General features: G+C 34.3%; 1 long non-coding RNA gene across 1 annotated transcript; it reads left to right on the top strand.

The window, feature by feature from the left end:
* Window positions 1-11722: 11722 nt before the first annotated feature.
* On the top strand, window positions 11723-21324 carry LOC112945738. Its single transcript, XR_003249072.1, has 4 exons — window positions 11723-11836; window positions 11926-11982; window positions 12165-12260; window positions 21158-21324. It is a non-coding gene; the product is annotated as an uncharacterized LOC112945738 (long non-coding RNA).
* The last annotated feature ends 3800 nt before the right edge of the window (window positions 21325-25124 follow it).

Raw genomic sequence — 25124 nt, 5'->3', positions numbered from 1 at the left:
CTTATTTAGATCTTCAAATGAACAGGAAATATCAAAATATTTCCACATCAGAGTATCCAGTAAGGAGCTTGCTTTTTAATAGAGGAAGATCCAATAATGACAAAGAAGTGTTCTGTGAAAGCCATTCCTAGCAGAGTGAGAAATTAAGTTTCAGGCATGCATTTTCTTGGGCCTGTTAGGATTCAGTTCCTRTTAAGAGTTAGTTATTAGGTATTCCAAAAACAATACTTCTTGTTTCCTGGGTAACTTCCCCATGAAAGTTGAACTGCCTACTGAAATGGACAGGTGTATGGAAAAACAAATTTTGCTACCGCACACTCAATATAAAAGCATAACACAACAACAAAATCTGTTTGAAGATCCATTGTGATTACCTTCCTAAGGTACTCTACTGATCTGAGAAAGACATTCTAAGTAAAATCAAAATCTGTTTTGACATGGCCAGTAGATAAGGATACACTGACAAGCCAGAGAGATTTGAAGGAGAGCTGGATGATGCAGTAGGAGCAAAACAATGCCAGGAACTTTAGAAATTATGAGGTGTACAGATTGATGATCATATGGATGAGAAGCCTAGTCGGGGAAGGGATCAATGATCATGGGAAGCAAAGAAACATAAAATAGTCAGAAGGAATAGTTAAAAGCAAAATCAAAGATCAGGAAGTCAAATAATCCATTCTATGTCCATTCTATGCAGCAATAATTTGGCAAATTCAGTCAAAATAATGAGAAGCAAGAAAATGGAGTAGAAAAAGGAATGCAACTAGAACATTGACAATATCACAGTGAATAACTGAGAGCAATGAGTAATTTTGTACATGAAATATGTAGGAGAAAGAAAGCTSCAAAGACAACTTTTTTTTAAAGACATTGTTTAGATGAGGATGTGGTTCTGGGCACCTGCTGTGATGTGGGCTTGGTTTGTTTAGAAATGAAAAGAATATTTTCAAAGCAAATATTCTTTCTCTTGCATTTTTTTTCTAAGTATGGTCAAGCTCACCCTGCAGCCCTCTCCCTTAGAAAACCTCTCTTACATTGTGCTTAACTCTACAATTTTTATTTGCTGCTGTGAAACAGGTGTGTTGTTGTATGTGATCCAAAGTATTGGGCCTCTATCATCCAGGTCCACTTGAATTACCAATGATTCCCTCCCTTTTCATGTGCCTGGTTTGCTTTAAAAAGAAACTCTCTATGTGTACAGCCTCGCATTATAGGTGGAATAGAGTTAAGTTGCATACTCATTCACCATGCCTGCAGCATTCTCCATTCAGTTTGCCTGCTCAGCAACACAGAAATTGTGATCTCTCTCCTCAGGCTAAAAACATGGCAAGTTGTTGGGGAACACACACACAGGACAAATGCACACCTTCGGAGCACTAAAATGTCACTGAKAACCTTTTGCTTTTAATGTTATAGGAGCTGTGAGTTATGTATATATCTAAAGATAAAAAGATGTTTTAYCTAATATACCAAATAAATCACCTATCATATAGAGTATTCTTTTACTTTTTGCACACTTTTCTCTCTATTCTGAAAAGTGACTTAAGGAGGAAAATGCTGGTCAAGCTGTCAGTCCTCTGTATTTCCCAGTCTTTCACTGTTGCCTTCCATTTCTTATAGGTGTTCTTGTAAAGAACATATTTAATGACATGAAATTTCTGATAAAATTACTGAAAAAATCTTMATTTTAGATGCTTATTAACTTTCTTTATATGAAATCAGTGATAAAGAATTGAAATGCCAGAATAACATTTTAACTTCTCACAGTAATATAAAATCACAATCCAGTTTGCCTTAATCCTTCAAAATTGCTTCATATTTGGGCTAAGCAAAGTAATAAGTCTGTTGAAAAGAAAAGTAATTTTCCAGATTTTTTGCACTTCACCTTAATTGTGCTTTTATTTTATTTTATTTTTTTTTTTCAGTCTTGGTAGGATCCCGGCGTGGAAGGTCATAATGAAAAAGACTAATGGCTTGAAGCAAGAAGAAATAAGCTTCCTCGTGAAATGTCCTTGACTTTGAAAGGCATCTAGTCATTTTGGGGAAGAAAGGCTATAATGCAGTGCCCCTTATGTCAGTATTTATTACTCTTGAAATAAGTATTTCTTTCAAAAGGTTTCAAAGAAGGACAGGAGTACTGTTTTGGTGGTAGTCCTTTCTTGTGTTTTAATTTCTTGTTTCACAGAAAATGGGCTAGAACTTCTACCTTTAAACTGTTAAAAACAGTAACCACTGTAACCACTTTTAGCTCGATGTCAATCCATAAGAGTAGCAGCAGCAGCAGTAACATCAACAGGATTTTAATTCCCACTGGAGATTGTTTTGTCTTCAAAATTAAGGTTAGATATCAAAAGCAAAGGTTTTCCAAGTAATAATGGCAGATGACCATCTGACTCACACTGACCCTGATGAAAGCTAGGCATAAAAGTCACTTTTATCTTTGATATTCTCTGCTGAATTGCAGATAATAATATTTGAAGTTGTATTAGATTCTACAAAATAGCAAAAAAAAACCACCCCTCCTCTTTCAAGGTTTTTTTTTTTTACTTTGACTCCTTCCTTTCTAGCAGAAAATAATATCCATTGCCAGAAGAAAAAAAAAAAAAAAGAAAAATAAAAACTTGTAAAAACACTACCATGAAGCTTAATGGAAATTACAATTTAGAACATCAATTTCCTGTTCTCCAAGTTGATCAATATACCACAAGAACTACTGAGCTTTTATGATATAAAATAAGCATCCATGGGTGCTTTTGCAACCCTCCTTAGAAAATCTCTATTAAACTCTGCTTAACTCTGCAAACTTTGCTGCTCTGAATCTGATGTGTTGTTGAGCTGTTAATTGTGACTTAGAGCACAACTCACAATGAAATTGAACTGGAAAATCTGAAAGACAATCACTTCAGGAAATCTCACAATCAATTGCTTTGCAAAAGTTGACAGTCAAATATATTCTGATTTTGATTAATTTACTTTTGATTTTTCAGGTGACTAGAATTGTTGGGTTAARAATGAAGAACATACAACAAAAATATGAGTAAAGAGAAAGTCATTTTTGGTCTAGTTCTCATACTTACAAAAACAAACAAAAATTAAATCAACGCTCCTCTGTTTTATTCCTTGAAACAACTTAAAGTAGTTAAAATCAAGAAAATCTGTAACTGCATRAATGTCTTGAAGGGCTATTAACTGTATTAGGATTGCTGTTTTATACTGTAGTGCAATAATAGATTTAAATAAATTATTCATATGTTAAACTTCCCTTGATTAAGAGAAGTAACAATTTATCATATGGCAATGTGAGCATCATAAAAATGACTCATGATTATCTCATTACAGCTAAAAACAACTCTTAATAACTTTTAATTGTCATCTCCCTTAATAGTTTTAATTGGCTTTTCTTTTAGGCTTTCAATCATCATAAAGAAAGGAATCATTACTGGTATGCAGAACAAAAAGTCAACCCACAATTATCAGTAAAGTAATCAAAAAAAGAGAAAGTAGCCTTCTATATAGAAATGATATTCTGTAGCAGTTGATAATAGGGCTTTGAATAAAAGGCATAAATACATGTTAATGTTTGCAAAAAATCCATTTCAGAAACAATTGAGACACAGAATGCTTCAGTTTAGCAGTGAATTAAAATCTTATATGTCAAAAATTAAAAAACAAGCTTGTCCAATGCTGCTTTCAAAGAGACGTGCAGAAAAGTGTCATGAAAATACAACTCACATCTTACTATTTAGGCTTTTGAATATTGAATGTGCAAAAGGGCAATTCTATTATTTCAAGTTAATGCTCATTTTTGAGAGAATGATTAAATATGATAACAGGGTTATTCTCCAGCTGCAACTATTCTAAGTGCATCCATTCCAGTGAGTGGTCCCTGCCACCTAGCTTTAGTAATATAGACCGGCAGACCCCTTCTGAGAAGACTAGCTATATTATACCACACAAACCTTCAGCTAGAGTCTCTGATGAGCTACCTGCCATCCTATCACACTTATTTATTTATTTATTTATTCATTCATTCATTCATTCAAGTTAAAAATCATCTGAATTAGTGATATGCCCTGCATTATCACATATGGTAGATGATTCTTACTGTGATGGTGTTAGAGGACATATTTTTTTCAGAATAGAAACAGACAATCTTAATGCAGTCACATCCATAAAGATCCATAATGTTAGGGTTCCTTTTTGTGAATAATTTTAAAGTTCCTTTTTGTGAAAAATTTTAATTAAAATTTTAAATTTTGTGAATAATTTGTAAATATTTTTGTGAATAAATAATTATAATTCAAATCATACGATTTGAATTGGAAGGAACTGTTTATTACATACACGTTCTTTTTGAGTCACCTTCCACCTCTGCTTCRCATAGAAGTTAGTGTCCTAATTCTTATTCAGTATGTGTGGATGCTCTATATCATGACTGTTACCTAGCCTTGGTAAGGAAATTCACATTCTTGCTTTTCCTCAGATCTTCAAATCTTGATCGTTTTAGAAAATAAATAAATAAATAAACAGAATAAATAAAAAAAACCCCAACTCTGATTATGCAATTAACTACTGGACCATATTCTTCATTGGAATTTAAAAAGAATTCATTGGAATTTAAAAAGAAAAGCATTCTATTACAAAAGAGGCTGGCTTCCACTACTAATTTCTAAAAATCTGAGAGCATTTTAAACTATGCACTAATACAGAAAGGACTAGTCAGCTTAAATTTCAGATGTATTTGAATTTTTCTTGATAGTACTTCATATCTCTCCCAGAAAACCCTTGAAATTGTGTGATTTAAATTASATGTTGTTTGTTCACATTTTTGACTGCTACTCACTTTCCTTGCCTAATAACACAAGAATTTTTTTGAACTGCTATTCTTTTACCTGAATGCGTATTTGTGTTTTATTGCAAAACAAGCTGTATATGAATGCTGGAATGAATCATCTCAGTGAGTTAGCATGGCAGGTAACATCATGTAGAATTACAGAAAGGAAAAAGGTGAATAAATATGAAAAGAATTATTATTGTCCCCTGATATTTTCTCTTTCTTTTGATACTGTTACAAAATTTATAGCTGTATTGGGAATTGAATGCAGGACTTTGAATGCACTAAATAATACCAGACCCATCCTCTGAAGAACAACTGTCAACTTTTTAAGTTTTATTTTTTTTCTTAATGGAACTTTTTTCTATTGGAAAACCCTGATTTTGTTCTGGGGAAAAATAAATTAGATATTATGCTAACATAGAACAGCACGTTCACCACTCTGACTTCTGAAATGAATCTCAACAGGTGCTGAGAGCAGCATTTTTGCATAAAGTATGTTGTTTCTATAAAAGATAGCAGCTTTAGTGGGAACTCATCAGGAGATGTAAGCTGCTTCTCAGGAGGGGCATAAAGAGGATGTCAGCCTGCCCCTTGCAAAGTTTGGCTAACTTGCAGCAGGAGTTGTGCACAATGAGAGTCTCCGAACCAGTAATGTGGCAACAGCTTCTTTAAGCTGTAATCTATGTGAGCCCTCATGCACATCATCCAAAAATTTCCTGCATGCCTTACTTTGCAAACCTCTCTCAGTGTGTCATGGGATGTTGGGAACAAAGATAAACAGGATGGGCACAAACAAACTGCAACTGCTGAGGCTCTGAAATTCCCAGGAATGATACAGCAAGCAAATAAGAATTCTCACTGTGATTCTGATATAAGTAAAGGYCAATGTTGTGTTTAAGTACAGAAAGGTAATGCATATTACAAAGTTTTTTATGCATGAAGTTCGTATTCGCACACTGAGTTATTCTCTTCACAGTTTGAAAGATATGAGAAATATAATGGAAAATAAAATTAAAGGTCTGAAAAGTGATAAAAGTGTTCTGACTATAAAAAGACTGATAGAGCTAAATATGACGCACTTCAGGAATGTACAATAAATATTATGACATGATCAGTGCCTGAGGCATGTGATCCTACAGCATAACAATGCAAATCTAGAAAAAAAAWGTTCACAGCCTTAGAATTTGACAGGAAAATGAGCAATGACCAAAAACTAAATAAAGAAAAGACTGAACTGAATAAAGAAAAAAAAAAAAAGCAAGGCTATTAAGAGGAAAAGTAGTCAAGAACACTAATAGGTTGGGTTTCTTTTTTTAAAAAAAAAGGCCAATAAAGACTGCCTATATTAGGTAATAGTTTAGATTAAATGATAATGTAAATGATAATGTCTTACTAAAAATGATTAGAATCAGAACATGTAACATGAAACATCCTTCCTGGTTCTGTCCCTTAAGATTCTATAATTTCTGGGTTTTTTTGTTTTTGTTTTTGTTTTGTGCARTGTGTTGATTTCCCTTATAATTGCTTCAGGAACAGCCCTTAGGGCAGCAACATGATTAGATTATTCTTTCAGAGTATCTTTTATTTACAAAACATTTTCCCTCCATCAAGTTTACTCTAGGCTTCACTTTCAATGTCTTAGATGCTTTTACTTTCAATTAGTTTTAATCTCCAAAGATTTAATTACTTCCAAGACTCATGAATGACCTTATTTACACTCTCTGAGGCTTAAGCTAGTTCCCTTGATTTGACTGTACAAATTGTTCTACTCTATTTTATTTTGTCTGTAAATGGGATCTTCAGACAGTGAACTCTGCACCCCAACAGAGCTGTCGTATCTATATCCTCTTTATTTTATATAGATTCGTGAATGAAAGAACTTTTGAATTTCTTTCTCTCTCSTTTCTTCTCTGGAAATATGATCCAAAGCTGACAGTAGCAATGCAGTATTCATATAATACTGAAGATCAAAAATTTCTGACCTCAGTGTGCCCAGTGAATAGTTATTTAAAAAGGGAGAAGAGGTAAAAAGGAGGAAAGAAAGCCACTTCAAAAGTCTCAGAGGCTTCAATCTTTGCATTTTAAGAAGACAAAGCAAAGACAGGAAAAACAGAGAAAAAGACTTTATACCTTACATTTGGAAGAACTGCATATCAGTTCTGTTGCAACTGCCACTCTGCACTGCCTTCCTCCTATTCTCCCTATATCTCACATTTTYTTTCTATCATTTCTTTGACCCATAGCAACAGCATCTAGACTCATATTTTTATTGCAGGATGTCTCTATCAAATATGTCATTGGTTAGCTACTTGATGTGAAAGTAGGTTATTCTTTGTGAGGCATCATAAATTTACACTAGTAAAACAGCATTGAAGTTATTTATTTGATTGCTGTTGGTATATTCATAGCAAAATATGTTGCTATTCTTATCAGTTTGGGAGGAGTGAAAAGCAAGCATTGAAATGTTTGTGTAAAACTCMAAAAAAATCTGTATTAGTTATATAACTAATAATGAAAGAAATACAGTCAGTATCTATGTGACRCACATATTGTTGGGACCTTAAGTGCAATGAGTCTCATTAAAATCCAGAGGACTCTACCTATTGAATTGCATTTCTAATATTTTCTATAAATGCATCATATAAAAATGGCTAATTTGGAGAAGTAGTGCTAAAAAATGCTCAGGACAACCTCTTTTTTTTTTTTCTTTTTTAATTTTTTTTTCATAAAAGTTAATCTGAATCCAATGAAATCTGTTTTGCATACAGTTTTTGTGCTCTTAATATATATTTAGCTGCCCTGTTGTCAGAAATGAATGCATTTAATAATTCTGAAGTAAATAAAAAAAAAAMCAACAATGCCTTTCAACATTAGAACAAAAGGACAAACTTTCACTATAAATACATGTTACAATTTTCAAGGACATGAGTGCTGGTCTTTTACCTGAATTTCTGTAAAAAGCATTTGTATTGTCTGACCATCCATCCAATCAACTTCTTGAAGGCTAGTGATGAGTGGACCCTCGGTGCTCATTAAGGCCTTGAACCAGAAAGTAATTTGGACTCAATTCATCAAGGGAATTTGTCTTAGAACCAAATTGTGTGTGATATGAATGGGATTTAGGTGAGGCTCTTCAAGCCACGATCTTGGAATGTGATATTCAGCTGCCAGCTAGCTAGATATGCCTAAAGCCTTTCAGTCTTAACTTGTCATCCAAGTTAAGACTAGTTAAGATACTGACACTCAGGTTGGACCTTAACTAGCCTAATACATGATACCTACGCTTTATTTTTTTGGAATCTGAAGTCCTCTGTTGGAGACTCTTTCACCTTGAAGGCTTAAACCTCAACAATGTTTACTCATGCATCTTTATCTTGACTTCTGTTGGTTCTGCTCCTTCATGTCATGCAGTCCCCCTTACACAACTACGGTCTGCCATGGGATTTCAGCTCCTCCTGACCTGAATGTGAGTGCCTGCACACTAGCCACAGCATCAGGAGTACTCAGTAATGCTCATACAGAAATCTGATAGCAGTGTCCTTGACCTCTGTCCTGCTACTGTGTTTTGCTGCACCCCCCATGGTTGACATGGGTTCTTAGGAGAGCATATTTGTCAGGAGTGGATGCATCATTACAATTTTCCAATGTACAGCCCATCACTTGTGTGTCTTGATTTCTGAAATGGAAAAGAGGTCAGTGAAGGCACCCTTAATAGAATAGCACATTTAAGATGTCAATATCTTGGCTTATATATATTGCTTTCCTCAATACTAATATTTTCTTATCTGACCTCCCAAACAATTGTCTTTTATTCACTTTGTTTCTCTCTTTCCTAACTCACAGCCTTCCTTATATTCAGTCATGCATGAACACCGTCATTCTTCTTCATATGAAGTAGAAGAGTTATGTATGTCAGAGATTTATTTTTCAGCCCTGATATCAGACATGATTAATGGCAAACCGTTCCGGAAGAAGCAAGCAGATTTTCTTTTCTGAAAAGTGTGAAATGTTGCAGTTTGAAAGCTGTAGTGTTGGTGGAGGGAAAGGAGTTATCAAATCAGTATTGGTTTCACAAACAGACTATGGACCGTAGGTTCAGTTGCCTTCCTAGGAGTGAATTGAGTTCCCAAATAGTGTGATCAACTATAAACTCAATTCTGGCAGTATCGGATTCAACTGTAGGTCCAATTGCCTCCCCTCAAACAAGTAGTTGAGTTCACAAATAGTATGATTTATTCAAATGCAATGTTTAAAAAGCAGGTTTCAGATGTCAGTACAGGAAAAATCCACAACGCCTCAACCTGAGGGGAGGGAGGGGGGATCAGCCCCAAGAGCTATGATGGTTTCTTCCCTTTCAGTTCTTAGTCTTCTCAGGCGGCCACTCAACCCAAGGGGAGGGAAGGGGGATCAGCCCATTGACTGACCCAAGAGTTACGATGGAGTCTTCCCTCCAAGCTCTTCATCTTTAGTTGACCTTTTATACCTTTMTTTACATTCAGGTGGAGCTTGAGTGACTAGAGTCATACTTAATATTGTTATTGATTGGTGAAAAAGTTTCTCGCCTTCATTGAAAGGTACAGTCAATAGAAAATCTAGAGCGCATGCTCAGTGAGGGGTGGTCGTACCTCGGAGGCGGGTAACTTTTGGGATGGAGGTGTGTGTTGGCATTACAATGAGCGTATAATGATCAAAGCTCAAGCAAAGTTCATCCAAAAGGAGTGAGCTGCCACTTTYCTGGCTCAGCACCGGACTTTTTATCGTATATCTCCCATTGGACAGCTGCTGTGTGGCTTATCAGCGGCCCAGCACAGGGAGTGCAACAGTGTTTGGCCGCAGGGTCTTCACTCCGCTCCATCCTCTGTTACTCCCCTTTGCAGCTGCGAGGATGGCAGGTTGTGTTGCCCAGGCAACCGTGGAGGGGCGGAGTCCGTGCGTACCAGCCATCCTGGAAGTGGCAACTGGGTCTCACCCCAAGCAAGCTTCTGCAATGCCAAGGCTTCTGTTAGACCCTAATTTTCCTCTCAGTTCCCATTTTCAAATMGTTCTTCCACAAAAAGTAAAGGCCACCAATGCAAGCATAGCTCTTGCAGCAGCTGGCTCTTACTGCTCTTTCCTTGGAGTTTTGTTTGCTTCTGACCTTTCCTTATAAAGAAGTAGAGAAATGTGGTGCCTACYTTATAAATTCCACATGATATCAGTGAGGATTAAATAGGAGATATAGATTGATAAGTAGAGGTCTGGGTCCTTCAGTAATATTTGTAAAGAATCTTGAAAGGATCCAGATATGGCTTACATCATGACTCTACTTCATAGAGAGTAGGATGAGAGCATGACTGTCCTCTGTTTCATGACAGGTTTATTACAGTCAGAGACTTTTTAGTTTGCTCCAGGGCAGAACTCAGAAACAGACTAACATGCATGTATCATGTGGAACTAGATAGCCCTTGAGAGTAAAAAAGAAAGCCAAGAAGTTYGATTAGAAAAGAATTCTTATATCCCATCTACTTTTATTTATAGCTATAATAATAAAAAAAGTTATTACTTTCAATATGCATTACTTTATATCTRTTTTTTTTTCTGAAAACAGAAAGACACCTTCTAGCCAAAGCATCCTCCAAGTTTCAAGAGTATACTTCCTACTTCTGAAAAGAGAGAACTCTTAGCATTCAGTAGGGCAAACGTATCCACGAATTGAAAAAGACTGGACAATGACGATATTGTAACACTRAATCAATTGTCTTCAAATTTTCAAACTTATCAACAGTCTTATAGTGAAATTACAACTTAGCATACCTGATATTATAAGCACTGCATTCAGAGGTTCAATCAAGCAGAAAGTCAGTACACACTGAAAATCTCCAAGGGCTGTGCAGTGCTATGTATGAAATCACCTAATGGTCTTAGTCCATTTCTCTCTCAAAAACAGTATCTATAAATGAAGCTGCACATCCAAATGCTATGCATGGCTGCAAAACGTCACTGTCTTCCTACAAAAGCAGTGAGCTTTAAAGAAAAATTTTAAAAGTACAGTCTTGGTGGAAAAGCTTTTAAAGGTCTGTGAGGCAGAGGGAGAGAATAGGGAAGAGAGTCCTCTGAGGGAGAATCAAAAATGATTCTTTTTCTCTTTCAGCTTCTATAGCAACAGTAATAAGAACTACTAGCCCAGCTGAAGAGAAACAGCAAGTTGCGGTGTTCAGAGTCCACATCCAGCTTCCCTTTCCTTTGATGTTCAGCCTCAAATCTACAACACCATAAATTTACAACCCCATAAATTTACAACCCCATAAGTAGGTTTTTTGCCTGTGTTTCTCAGTACACAGGCAACTTCTGACTTTTTTTAGGTTTTAACATTAGCCAACTAAAAAATGGCAAAAAAGTTCCAACAACCAAAATGACCAGCTGTCATAGTTAAGCAAGTCAAGTTTAAAGCCAGTGCCTCCTTTAAACATAGAAGGTTTTTTTTCTGTCTTTTTTTTTTTTTTCTGATTTTAATTTGGATTGTTCTCTTTGCTTGCTTGCTTGTCTGTTTTTTTTCTTTGTTTTTTTTTTTTTCTAATTTGCGGCTGAGCAGGTTCAAATTTTTAATTCTACTTTCAGATTCTTCTGTAACTGAAAGGTTTCTGAATACTTATTCTTCTAAAGCAAAGAATTAGAAAGAAAAATACACTATACATTTAACAGTAAAGCTTTAAAATCTTGAAAAACAAAATGCTAAAGAAATGTTGAAATCAACATTCTAAGGTGATTCATAATACTGCAAATACATACCAGGCATTTTTTTCCTTCACATTTCTACCATTCTTTCAAGTATTATTCTTAAAAGCAGGGCAATTTCAATGCAATACTATGTTACCTTTCTCCCTTCCCACAGGGCTCCCCATAAAAAGCAAGGGATGTCAATTGCAAAGGTAAGATCCACCTTAGAAAAATCAAATAACAAATACTGTAACTCTTAGCTTCTGTGTCTCCAGAACAAACAAGATTTGCTACTCATTAGAGGTAAGCAATGCCCTGCCCTAAAGATCTTTTTTTCTTTTCTTTTTAATGCCTTCTTAAAACAATCTTTACAAAATCTATTTTGTCCTTAGGGAAACGTACTGTGAGCAGCCTGACTGGTTCAATGTCTGGATCTATGATTACAGAAGGTTGTGTTCTCATATGCATTTCAATTAGCTCTGAATTAGATTAAAATAATAGAAGATGTTTACTAAATGGGCTTATACTAAATGTCAGCGGGTTGGAATWACAAGTTATTTAATACTGAGATTTTTATGGAAAGAACTGTTCTAAGGCTGCAAAAATCCATTCACATCCTTGTTCCTTTCAGATGTGGGCCATATCTGTCTTACTACATCCATTTTTGAACTTCCAAATGCAGGAAGATGTTGATAAACTCTACCAAGTGCTGCAGAACACCACCGAGGTAAATGGGACAGATCCACTTGCCCTGTGAGGAAGAGTTAATGGAGCTGATCCTGTTCAGCTCTGAGGGCAACATAAGAGCAGTCTGCCAGTACATATGAGCAGACTATTAAAAAGGAAAAGCCAGGTTAGTGAGTTAGTTAGTGAGGTGCAGGGCAAGAGGACCAAAAAAAAAAAAAAAAAAGTCATAGATTGAAACAGGGGCAGTCTTGCCAAATATAAGTTTTTCACCTTAAGGACCATCAAATATTAAATAAATTTGTCCAGAGAAAGCAGTGAGGTTTCTGATGGTGGAGGTTTCCAAAATTTTTGCTGCTGCAGTTTTCCCACACTCGACTTTACATAGCTCTGAGCAGACTTTTTTGACCACAGACTTAAGAGAAGGATTCAGACTAGAGGCCTCCTGAGGTTCCTTCCTCCCTGAGTGATTCAGTCGTTCTGTGACATTGCATTAAATGACTGTTAGGAAGAAGACCTCAAATTTGAAAAGCACCAAGGTGTTGAATATTTAATATTGTCTGATCTGGTAGCAAGATAATAACACAAAAATTTTTAGTTAAAAAAAAAAGCAACCATCAATACCATTTCTTCAGAGATCATGCAGATCTTCAGGTAGAAGTAACTAGGAAGGATAATGCTAAACATGTGATCAGTGTCTGCTCATACAAAGGATACAGAAATCAATGGAGATATTATTCTTTAGCTGTATTTAAATGTGATAGTAAGCAAATGATTTTCCTTGAAAACACATACCTGGATTCTGGATATCTCTTTAAATGAACCATACTTCATTACACTTTTTTATTATTTATAGGTGAGTTACAATACACATGCAATATATGAATACTTCCATCTACTTCATTTACACATGGAACAAAGATAATTAATGACTTCTTGTTTTCCAAATTGTACTATCAATTTATCCCTTTCRTTTAGTTTTGAATTTGTTACTCCATGGTCTAACAATTAAACGGATGTCATGTAATCTAAATATCATATMGAAATCAGTGTTTGCAAATGAATTTAGCATTGAAGATGTGGGGTTTTTTGAGATTTTAACTCTCCTTTTACATTTTCACATATCAGTTTCTGTTTTTTTTTTTTTTTTCCCCCTTTTACTATTTTTATAGTATGCTTAGATTAGGGTTTTTTTTTTAGGGTTTATAGATTATTTATAATGTTGTCTTTACATCTGCTCTTATTAAAGGATTGGTTTCAAAATTTAAGATATTCAGATATCTAAGACTGTGTCTATCTGACCTTAAAAACTCATCAACTTGTGGTAAAAAATGGCTCACTTAAAGAGACCGTACAGCAAATAATAGACTGTAACCCAGAAGACCAAAACATTGCTAAGTATTTCTGTTTCCAATTCTTTTGATTTAGTCATTAAACCATCCATGGACAGCTGCTAAGACAAATGAATGAATGAATTTTCTGGCTTCTTTTCATCCTGGAATTTCAAATATTGCTCACCACACTTGAGTTAATGAAGCATATTTGACTGACTGCAGTAGTTACTTAGAAGGACATTACTGCTGAACCATGTTTAATCAGGGTACTGCTAGAAATCAGGTACTATATTTGCATATCACAGTAAAATGAATAGAGAAACTAATTAGAAAATCAAAAAGACAAATTCAGGTTTTATTTGACATCAGACATTGCTTTCAGCCTTGTTACATAGAAATGAATAATTAAAAGGTTAGAGGAAAAAAAAGATGAATTTTGGCAACAGTACTTGATAGACATATTCCACTAAACTATCAAGGCATRTTTTCCCTAAGAGCAATCCTAATGCACTGAAAATTATTAATATAAATGATTGAATAAAGATGTCAGAAAACACATATGACAAATAAATCTTTGTCTATATATGTTTACACATGCACCCACATAGAGACACAATTTTACCTCCCAGTTTTTCCAGATCTTTGAAAAGAAATATGTTAAGAAACATGAAATTTCAACAGTAGCAAATGATAATAACACTTTTTGAAAAATATAACCAAAATTAGAATATGGAAGTGCAGTGTCAAATAATAAATGTGTCCTATATAAACAGATTAGTAAAAAATTCTAATGAAATAGATAAATGACATCTGCATGCACAGAAACTTTATATTTTAGGGTTCCTACAAAGCTTGCTGAATTTAAACTGTTGTCACTCCTTTCTTTCATATATTGTCAACTATTAGTAAGAGAATGACACATAAAAATGACTAATCCATTAGACTCTATCATTACCTACTCACAAAAACTTGGATGTCACTAAGTCTGTAATTTCCTAAGCTTGGTCTTTGTTTACAGATAAGTTAGCTTAAAATGTCATGCTAGCCATTTTTGCTTTAGCTATTGTTGAGGACCTGAAGACCAGAYTTTGTTTATAATTAGCCTATATCATACAAAGAAACTTCTGGGAAGAAAAAAATATCTTGGACAGAACTTGGAATTAATAAGTAACAAAAGACTTGTATTCCTTCTATTTGAGACTGAAAAGTAATATACTTKAACGAAAAAGTGTGCAGTTACAAAAATGACTATGAGTTTGACTAATAGATATATGGATGCACAGCAACTTATTTGCAGAGTATCTTATCTGCATAACTATTCTCTGTGAAATGAACTTCACATTTCACCCATGAAACACCAATTTTTTGTCTGACTGCCTCCCATGCATCAGAGAATTTAACTTTATAGAGCCATACTAAATGAAACATCGAGTTCAGCATTTTGCACCCATAACTGACATACAAAGAGGAATCACTTGCCTGAGAACAAAAGATCAGTTACAGATGAAATTCAACCCAGATTTCATAAAACTTACATCAGTGTCTTGCCCACAAGAAATCTTTCTTTTCCCAAGATGTATTGAAAAAGACTGCTAGGTAATACATTACTATGTGATTTTCAAAAGCAAGTTAACTGTTTTATTCTATTATCTGATTTCAGTGTTTGTAACAATTATTTTTTTTAAATGTTTGTAGCTCATTTAAATCATGGTCCTGCTGGAGGACATTCAGAAATAAGCTGACAAGCTAGATGAATAGGTTAATAGAAATCTCATGAAATTTGAAGGACAGAAATGCAAAGCCCTGCCTAAGGTAGAATAGTACAGATAGGTGGGGAATTGTTGGCTTAGGGTAACTTTGAGGAAAAGGACAGGGGAAAGAAAGTAGAATCTGAGTTCACACTTGCAGCAATGAGAGATAAAAACATGCTAGGAGTACTGTAGTCAGTGGCTCATGGGAAACAATTATTTCCTAGTAAGCACTCATGAAGCCACATCTGGAATACTGTGTTCAGTTTGTGTACAGCTTCCCAGTACATGAATAATATTGAAATATTGGGATGAAACTTGTGGATGATGGCTGAGATGACAGAGGGATGGAAACATGATTTAGGAGCAACTGAGAAACTGGGTTTATGCAGCCACATTGAGAATGTGTGCTTCAAATGCCAAGTTTTATCCACTTTGTCATATTTACTCTTTTTCTCCCTTCAAGTTGCACAGTAAATCCTTCAAGAGTTCACAGCATAGTTTCCCTCTGTTGGTTCACACATGCAATTTTGGTAAAAGTCTGTTCTTGCCATCAACTGATTCACAAAACTGCATCCTGTCTCCCATTTATAGAATCTATAAACTTGGCATTTCATTCTCTCAAGTGGTGGCAAAATCTTTTTGATTTTTTTTTTATAAAAGGAAAACAGTAGAAAATCCTGGCATTATGAATGTATATTATTCAATTGCTTTCTTGTCACATCCTTTCCATCATCACTCAGAAGTTGTAGAACAGCTCAGATCCTGCACACCATGTTGGACAATCACCTACCATAAGGTACGGATATCTGGACACAGATATCTGGCTATGTCAACCAGCTTGTCACATTGATGTCTTGTGCTATATACTCCTAGGGGCTTGTGGTCTTGGTTTTTATTACAAGATCTCTTAACTTTTATGTGAAATGTTTTTAGCAAATTGATATAAAAAACTATGCAAAATCAAGAGATATTATTTATCCTTTTCAAAAATTTGTGGATATTTTGAATAGTAATTGCCTTTAATGATGGCTTTAGCTATCTGCATGAATTAATTGAACTCAGATTTCGATAGAGCTGTGAAACACATCAAAATGCCTGAAATGTCATTTAACAAAAACAATGAGAAATCATCCTCWTTACAAAATATTTTATGCAATGTTTTACCCTTTTAAAGCTTATTGTCTTTTAAGCAGAAAATTAATAGCTGCCTTTCTATGCTTTGAAGATAATTCATTATACATAATTTCACAGAATCACAGAATCACAGTATGGTTGAGGTTGTAAGGGACCACTAGAGATCATCTAGTCCAACCCCCCTGCTCCAGCAGGGACACATAGGGCACATCCTTGCTCTATGGTCACATCCAGACAGGTTTTGAAGGTATCCAAAGAAGGAGACTCCACAATCTCCCTGGGCAGCCTGTTCCAGGGCTCTGTCACCCTCACAGGAAAGAAGTTCTTCCTCACATGGAAATGGAACTTTCTGTGTTTCAGTTTGTACCCATTACCCTACTTGTCCTGTTACTGGCTACCACTGAGAAGAGTGTGGCCCAATCTTCCTTGCATTCTTTCTTCAGATACTTAYACAGGTGATCAGATCTCCTTTCAGTCTTTCCTCTCAGTCGTCTGTTCTCCAGGCTAAACAGACCCAGCTTGAACATATAATTTGTGTGAATATATATTCCTTTTAGAAGTAAACGTAAATACAGTAAATGCCATAACACAATATCATTTGTAAAGAAGAAAAAGCATTTATGCAGGACCCTAAAAGGAACTCACTAGTTCTTGCTGAACTCTATGAAATGGCACAGAGAATTTGTAATGTATCATTGCCTTCCAAGTTGCCATACTCAAGAGACAGAGCAATGACTAAGACACTACCTGCACTGTTAAAAAATCAAATGAATGCACAGCTAGCTTATGAAAGTATGTTTGACATAGAAATAAATATAATAAATATTTTTTCAGCATATTAATCATTCATTAAAATATTTTTTTGTCTGAAGTTGTAACAGTTTGCACTYATAAAATCTTAAGATGCTTCTAAAATAATTATCTGATAATAATCAGCAGTTTGTCAAAAGTGTAAGTAAACTGAAATTTCTAATTAAGTGTTTTCTAGTAAATATTTGTAAATGGTTTATTGATTTTTAGTCTATATTTTTATCAAGCTTGAACTTAATGCATCTGAAATGGTTGAGACATTCAAAGTCCTCTCCTCAGGACTTTGATTGTGGAAGAGCTCTASCATTCTTAAAAATATTGCTTCTTCTGGCAAAGCAATAATAACAAAAGTTAAAACAAAAGAAAACATTGTAAAACAAACCAAACAAACCAAAAAAAGATCAACAGCCAGGAGGGTAAATATTATCTGTCCTATACTGTGAGGAAATGAAAAGAGAAACTGCGGAAAAGCAAGAACCTATGAAAATCACAGAATCATTAAGGTTGGAAGGGACATCTAGAGATCATCTAGTCCAACCTCCCTGCTCCAGCAGGGACACCCAGAGCATGGGGCACCAGGTGGCATCCACGTGGGTTTGGATGACCTCCAAAGAAGGAGACTCCACAGTCTCCCTGGGCAGCATCTTCCAGTGCTCTGTCACCCTCACAGCGAAGAAGTTCTTCCTCACAGTTCTAGAAAAAAAAGTTCTAGAGGGCAGAATGGGGCATGAAGACCTGTAGAATAGATATCTTTCAAACATCTTATATGTCGTGTGAAATAATTCCATGCGATTTGATGGAGTGCTCATACCAAACATTGAGTGCAATATCTGGCATACGTAAACTATTCTGTATATTACCACACAGTCATAAATGAAGGAAAAGACATTGGTTTTATTGTTTTTCGTATAGTTATCAACAAAACGTTAAGAAATAGCTTGGGAAAAGCAATAAAGAGTAGCCAAGGCCAAAAAACAAATAAATTAAAAAAAATAGTAATGCTAATTTTTTTTTTCTGAAAATGCACATGCAAAGATGGTGTACTGCACTGCTGCACTGTCTGCATTCTGATATGAATCATTGCAGTTGTAAATTTGCTGTGAAAGTTCAAGTTCTGCAATAAAATGTACACAGATTTTACTTAACTATGGCAAACAGTATGCTATTGTAAGCTTCAAAGAGCTACTTTGCAGGGTAATTGCAAGACTGTGAAATCTCAAACCAATTGTTTTCTAATAAGATTTAATTAGGCTTCAGTTAAACTTTGGGCTTATTTGACCTTTGTTTATGAAGCCACAGCTTAATCAGTGCATTAGAATACAGTTATAGCCAGTGAAAATTAGGACAATTACATTCAGCATCATTAACAAGAAGTATGAACATGGATCAATAGTCATGATGAGTAAATTAAGTACTTATGGAGTAGATACTTCATTTATTGCTGTGGAAGAATAAAAGCCACTAATAATTTGATAGTACATTTGGAATGTCATTGAAAGGTCAGATTTGACCACCCTTCTCTCACTATACAGACATCTGAAAACCGTTCTATTTATCTAGAATAGATACGGTAAAGTTGAATGAACTGAGATTAATGCTCAGATTTATGATTTGGCAGTTCCTTATCTATGCAAGTATTGATAAATGGAAACAAAATTATGGAAAATGAATACTGAATGAAAGTCTAGCACTGAAGATATGTCATTGTGACCTGGAGAAACAAGCAGTGGTCACTTAATACCAAACAAAGAAAAGAGGAATGAACTTTCCTGCTACTTTTCATAGAGTAAAAACACCATATAATCGACTATTTTCATTTTTTGTTGTTGTTTGTAAGTCTTTAAACTGAAAAGATAATGCAAAGATAAAGATAAAATATAAAGAGATAATATAATGGTCTAATGACAATGAATAATCAAGCTAGGTATTAGAATGATGTAGACAAAAACGAGAAAGATGTATCTAGAGTACAAAGAATTTATTGTGTGAGAGCTTTTACAACATGCTTATCATCTCAGCATCCCAGAAGTTTCTGAAAATATGCTAAACGTTGATTTCATGTATACCACTATAGATTTCTTTTTAAATTTTTTTCTTTTGTTTTGTTGTGACTGAAAGGTTCTTGCAACCTATATGAAACATGATAATTTCAGTGGCTTTAGTTCTTTCAGTAGTTCAATCTGGCCTCTGAATAAATTTTAATATTTTTTTTCTTATGAATGTTTTTAAGACAAAAAAAATAGAAAAATAAAGAACCTCTTCTCCCATCCTTAATATATGCAACATTTATATTTTCCTCAGATAATATCTCATCTCTTTTGGTACTACAAGAATAAACATAGATGGGAAAGCAATAGCTGATCCAGGGAGTGTATGGACTCTGGGGATAAAAGGTAGTAAAAAGTCATAGTCAATCTCTCTTCATTTAAATAAGTGAGAATGTAAAAAGACAAAGAAAGAAGCTGGATGCAGATATAAATATTAATATTAATATTTCCCACAATTTTAGCCATTATACATGCTACTGATACTAGTCAATAACACAGTGGCTTGCACTAGAAAGGTTAATCCTCACTAAATTGGGGTCACTTGGAAACTTAAGATCCATTTCCTCCAATATGATATTTGTCTTATATTTTTATTTGTTTTCAGGTACAAATACAGTCTCTGTCAAGGGACAATCCACTAATTCATTCATAAACAGATACGTCTAACTGCATCTATTAGTACAATTTTATTTCTTTATTGAGTCTAAATTGTCTTCAGAGAATTTGGATGAGTGAATACTTCATTCACATTCACTGGCATCTAATTTGTCCCATATGCATATTAATTTAAAGTTTCAGTTAAGGATACTTGTAACCATGAGCATTCTAACAAGGTTTAATCACTGAAGTCCCTTTGTAAAAATCCGAAAATGCATAAAATCAGAGGCTGAAAAATATGCTGTCAAATAGTGTAACTCCATTAAAAGCATATCAGAAGAAAATGTACCACACCGTAACCCTGTGAACACATTCCGGCAGAGACTAAAGTGCTTGGAAAAGCACTGAAGGATTTTCATTGAATGACAAGGGCGCACTGCTGAACAGGTGGAAGGAAACACTAAGTTGAAGGAATTGCTTAAACAAACAAAAGGTCTGACATTCCTTGTCTAATTCAATTTGTAAACATTTTAAGGCAGGAGCACATCCTCCACCAAACATGGTCAACAAATAATAATCTTTCTTTGGGTTTACCACAGTCCCATTGTAAATGTTCATTCTTTAAAAGAATGTGCTTAAATGCTTTCAATTTTGAGGAAAAATTTAATGGAGAAAAGTGTAATATTTTTATTATTATTTAAGAGGAAGATGTAGCTGTCATAAAAACAAATGTGTGTATATACTGGTCCTGAGCCTTTTCTACCTACCTAAGTATAAATTAAATATAACTCCCATCAAGCAAATKAAATTTCTATTAATATTAAATGTATGTGTTAGTTTCAGCAACAATATTAACAACTTTTTTTTTTGCTGGAAAAAAAATGTAAGACGTATAGAGGTGTATGAGGTGTTATTTAGGGAAGAATATTGTGTATGTAGAAATTGGTAGATATMACCAAAACAGGAAGGTTGGAAGGCTGAAAGATTCAATGGGTATCAGCTCAATATATTTTGTCACTGGTGTGTGTTCAGTAGTCTACAGGAATCCTCACCTGGAAAGATCTTGCTGATGGATAGGTATATGTATTTCTGAATTATTGATCCTCTACTCAGAAGCTAATCTCAATGTCTGACTCTTGAAGGAGATTTTCTTTAATCTATTTAAATTCTGTCAGGGAGAGCACAGGAAAATTCTTTTTATTATTTTTACTAAATCAAGTTTTATTCTTGGGATCACCAAAAGTAGCTTCTTTTGATCTTTTTCAGAGCGGATGATATCACAGACCTTCCTACCAACTTGGTGTAGTCTGGCAAATCCCTTCATCCAGATTATTGAGAAAGGTATTAAGGAAGACTGGTCCTGACACTGACCCCTGGGGAACACCATTCGTGACTGGTCACCTGCTGGATTTTACTCCATTCACCACCTCTCTCTTGGCTCAGCCATCCAGACAGTTTTTCTCCCAGTTACGAGTATACCTGCCTAGGACATGAGCAGCCCGCTTCCCCGGGAAAAGGAAGTGGGAGATTATGTCAAAGACCTTACTGAAGTCTAAGTAGACCATATCCACAGCCTTCATCCACTAGGCAGGTCACCTGGTCATATATCAGGTTGGTGAGGCAGGATCTGCTTTTCATGAGCTAGGCTGAGTCTGATCAATTAGTCCATTTATCCGCTAGTATTCAAGTTCTTTTTTATATGCTAGTCAGCCAATGAAAATCAGACTATAATTTAATGGGAATTTATTTATAGAAAAAAATACAATGCAATGAAATCTTCATTTTTTTTTCTAGCTTTAAGAGCAGAATTATGCTGGTAGATAGCTGAATGAAAATCTTTACAAATTTTTGCTACAATGTGTAACAAGTACTCCGGTTTTCATATAACATTTACAGTTTCATCTGTATCTCTTAGTTTAGATTTATTTTCATTATTTTGAAGTTAAAACACATTATTTTAAGACCAAATTTGGGGTTTTGCTGAGAAAGTAGTGCAACTCTGATGGCGATTATATTCTCTAATATTATAATAATGAGATTAATTTACAAAAAAAAAAAAAAAAGATACATTTCATATTTTGTCCATCTGGAGAAGTCATCTGAATATAGTTGTTACTGATGAAGGAAGATCATAGAATATGCAGTTATCATTCAGTTCTTCTATAAATAGTTTTATCTTATCATACTACTTCTCTTTTTTCTCTTATAACTTCCCTTGATGTAAAGCTTYTGCTTTCTGGGATCTGAGCTCTGGGTAAGCGTTAAAAGTCATTCACTTGAAGATCTTATTTTATGGAATAAATTTAGATGAGTACTAAGTTAGATCAAAATTTCTGATTCAGTTCCAAACACATAAAGTTGTTTAAAATTTTCCTTTTTACAATTTGTCCTTTCCAAACATTTTCTGTCAAGATGCTGCTATCTTCCATCCCAGAGTTGGTTGTATCTAAGGAAAACTATTTGTTGTCTGCTTTGCCATGTCACTCTTGRTAAATATTTATTTGTTGCTTGATGATCTGGGCTTAAGTGTTGTGTTTTTGGTTTTGCTGTGTTGCTTTGAACAGATCTATATCTGTCTTACAGACTTGCATTGAATGGCAAGGGCTGCAAAGAAGAAAATAACAAAATATAGAGCTGACAGGAAAAAAAAAGAAGAAAAACAAATTGTCAAATCACTGAAATGGAGAAAAGTCGAGCTAAATCACCAACAAGCACTTGAGTAAAATGTCTCGATTGTCTAGATAAGTAAATAAATAGTAACAGTTTTCGTGTGGATGCTTCCTGGAAAATGGATCTGAAGATGGTAGTTCAGGAAAAAAAATATTTCAGATTAAGAAATTATTTCCCTTTATAATAAAACAGATGAGAAGGCCTTGCTATGTAATACTGTCAATTACATTGCCATGACAGAAACAATTCCAAATATCAAATGCATTCTGGACCAGTCAGGTTTTTCTAKTGAGAGCCTCTTTGATGCATGCTGCATCAAAAACCCATATATTTTCTTGGTATTCATATTATGAAAAGAAAGGTGTAGGAGAGAATTATAAACTAATTATAAGTCAGAATTAGAAATAGACTGGAATGAATATAGGCTACAATGAATAATCCAGTTGTTTCTTTCAGTAGCATACAGTTTGAATGGAGTTTAAAATTGGACCATTCTTTTTTCTTTCAAAAGTTTTCTTTTCAAAAGAACTCTCAGAAGATTCTTTTTTTCTAGACACAAAGTGATTTTTGATTTTTGCTGCATCCTCATTCTCATCCTGTGTTTAATGTGACAGTACAGAGAGATATTAGGCTTGAAAACAAATTATTTTGTATAACTTCTTTAAAAATGTTAAGAGCAACAGATTTTACAAACATTTTTGACTAGCTGCTACTATGCTACACAGATACCCTCCTTTAAAGCAACATGGCTGCTGCTGTGGTAAATCCTTCCTTCCACATTAAGAAAAAAAAATCAAGGAAAAATATAATGTATGGGCAGTCAAAATATTTGTAAGAATATATTTCCCATTCTTGTTTTGGAATTCTATTAAAAATATAACAAAATCTTTTAAAACACACTTTTAAAAGAAGAAGACATTTCCAGCTCTCAAAGTAGTATGATGACTTTTTAATTTTTTCTTCTGTTTAAATCAGTAAGTTAAGTAAAATATKTACAGTTTCACATCAAAACCTTTCTTTCCTCATTATGTTATTTCCTCATGTAAAGCTATTTGAAAATTCATTGTCTGTTCAACTCCAAACCTCAGACTGGTTGAAAATCTGATGATAGTTGTTTGGATTCAGCAATCCCAAAGTTTATTACCTAAAACATGAAATGTTCCATCATATTGTACTTAATCTATGTAACTAAAATCTCTGCTCTAGGCATCTCTAGTGCTAGCACCAAATCTGAGGAACCTGAGGGCACTTGAATGCAACCTAATTGCAGTTACTATCAGTCTACTAATTCTCCTAATCCTCCTGCTTTTCCCCTCTCCTTCCCAACATACACACATAAAAACAGAAAAAAAAAAAAGGTATTTTTTTGGATAGGAAAAAAGAGTGATTGAAAATAAATTTACAGATGAACTTTGAAGTTAAAAGCATCTGTACTACTGGGGATTACACAGCTGGACTCAAACAAAAATAAGTTATCTTGAAAAAAAGGGTGGGAATGAAAATATATCTAGACTACTCAGATGAAAGAAAGGGCTCTTGAGTTTGGGGAAAGAATATGGCTTCACATAACCTTTTTAATTTGCTTCGCTGCTTGAAAGATATATGTACAATACTGTTTTGGATTGATATTTCTCTCCAAGCAAAAACAAACAAGCAAGCAAAGATACAAACAAAAAAAAGTTTAAGTATATATCCATGAAAATYAGTGACAAGCAAACCTCAGAATGCTAGCAGAAGGACTATAAAAAAGTTTGAGTTCTTATCATAATCTTAGAATGTTTCATCTTAAAATTGGTCTTCCTCAATAAACTAGACTTTTTTCCCCCTACACTTCATCATTCTTATCAGGTTCTTCTTATTGTATGTACGTGATGCATATGTGTGCATGAACATAATATGTATATTCTACGTACATACATATGTATCATGTATAGTGAAATATACTGTATATATAGTATACATACATATATTCATGTATTTTCCTTTATTTTATTTACTGACAACATTCTTGATGTGTGAGTTCTATTCAAGACTTGTTTTTAAAATAATAAAACGTGTGTGGTGTGCCAGAAATTCAAGTAAAACAGAAATATAATCTCTTAAAAGGAATAAATGACCATGATTCATAATAAATTTTAGAACAATTTTCATGTTGAGTTTTTATGAACCCAGTGTGGAATAACTATGGAAAAATTTAGGACCATATGCACTATATGAGATATGCTGAGAAGATCAACTAGAAGAAAAAGATTTTTGAAGAAAGTATAAATAACATGACAGTTAGTGTAGCATTCTCAGGTGTTTCTTCAAAAGCCTGAAAAAGTTTCCATCTATAGTGCTGCAGTATGCAAGATGAGCGGGGGGGAAAAAAAAAAAAAAAGAATGTAATAATGGCAACACAAAAATTAATGCAATAGGTAAAGTATAAAAAGAGCTTGATAGATTGTATTTAATCTTCCCTTTTCTCTTTGTTTCTTTTTATTCCTGGCTTCAATCTCTTATTTTCAGTGCATTCAAATTTTTTGTTTCTTCTGTTGGGGAATATCATCTGGCTTGAATGGGT

The sequence above is a fragment of the Nothoprocta perdicaria genome, unplaced genomic scaffold (genome assembly GCF_003342845.1).
Source record: "Nothoprocta perdicaria isolate Ctin4 unplaced genomic scaffold, notPer1 scaffold_199, whole genome shotgun sequence".
In the NCBI taxonomy this organism is placed as follows: domain Eukaryota; kingdom Metazoa; phylum Chordata; class Aves; order Tinamiformes; family Tinamidae; genus Nothoprocta; species Nothoprocta perdicaria.
This window is presented reverse-complemented; position numbering and strand designations above follow the sequence as displayed.